This window comes from Dromiciops gliroides, chromosome 1 (assembly GCF_019393635.1).
Source record: "Dromiciops gliroides isolate mDroGli1 chromosome 1, mDroGli1.pri, whole genome shotgun sequence".
Classification (NCBI taxonomy): domain Eukaryota; kingdom Metazoa; phylum Chordata; class Mammalia; order Microbiotheria; family Microbiotheriidae; genus Dromiciops; species Dromiciops gliroides.
In genome coordinates this window covers 291205428-291206769 of record NC_057861.1, presented here as the reverse complement: position 1 = coordinate 291206769, position 1342 = coordinate 291205428, and the positions used below count along the sequence as shown (strand labels likewise).

The 1342-nt window shown below is 37.0% G+C and overlaps 1 pseudogene; it reads left to right on the top strand.

Moving 5' to 3' along the window:
- Positions 1-299: 299 nt before the first annotated feature.
- On the top strand, positions 300-825 carry LOC122737200 (annotated as a pseudogene).
- The last annotated feature ends 517 nt before the right edge of the window (positions 826-1342 follow it).

Here is a 1342-nt window from a genome sequence, read left to right as displayed (position 1 = left end):
AAAGAAAACTTCCCATATCTCCTAAAATAAAAGTGCTATGTTGAAATACATATATATTATAGAATATATATGTACATACATATATATGTGTGTGTGTATACATATATATTTATGTGTGTGTGTGTCTGCATGTAACTCCACCAGTTACCTTGAAAGTGAAATTCCAAAACAAACATTCCTACGAGCCTCATATCTAAAATCAAGATCTTTTAGCTCAAAGAAAATTAAAACCCCTGTAAGCATTCAAAAAAAGAAAAAAACCTAATGCAAATTCCAAGGAGGCCTTCTAGTTTTCCAATATGGTGCAAAATCAAGGTAAAAAGGAAAATACCACGTGGGGACTGCACATGCGAAAACTCTGCCTCAACATCTGTGTTGGGGAGAGTGGGGATCACCTGACCCAGGCTACCAAAGTTTTGGAGCAGCTCTCAGGCCAAATCCCAGTGTTCTCCAAAGCTCACTATAATGTCAGATCTTTTGGAATCAGGAGAAACAAGAAGATCACAGTTCACTGTACAGTCCATGGAGCCAAAGCTGAAGAGATTCTGGAGAAAGGGCTAACGGTGAGAGAATATGAGTTATGGAAAAATAACTTCTCAGACATGGGCAATTTTGGCTTTGGGATCCAAAAGCATATGGACCTAGGGATTAATATGACCCGAGCATTGGCATGGCTTAGACTTCTATGTGGTGCTGGGCAGGCCCAGCATTGCAGACAAAAAGCAGAGGACAGGCTGCATCAGGGACAAACACAGAATTGGCAAAGAGGAAGCCATGTGCTGGTTCCAGCAGTAGTATGATGGCATTATCCTTCCTGGCAAATAAAGTCCTGTTTTATATAAAAGATCAATAAAATGAAAAAAAATTCCAAGAAGGCACAATTAAGATCACACAAGAGAGCAGCCATCTCTAAAAAAATGCAGAGAACTAGGAATATGAAATATCAGAACCAAAGATAGAGGCTTATAGCAAAGGAAAACCCATTCAGCAAAACTCAATATAATCCTACAAGTGAGAAATGCATATTTAATGAATTAGAGGACTTCCGAGCATACCTAATGAAAAGACTTGAGCTGTATAGAAACTTTGAAATTCAAGTACAGTAAATATGGGAATCAGAAAAAGGTAAACATAACTCAACAATGATAAAAAATAAACAAAGATAATCTGCTTATATTCCAATATGAGGGGGATAATGTATGTGTATCACTGAACACAATCATCATCCAGAGACATAAATAGATCTAATTAGACAGAAGGTCTGGGAGTGTTTCATTATGTTTGATCATCTTAAGTTGAGAATATCAATAGAAGAAAAGAAGAATACCATATGAAGAAGAGA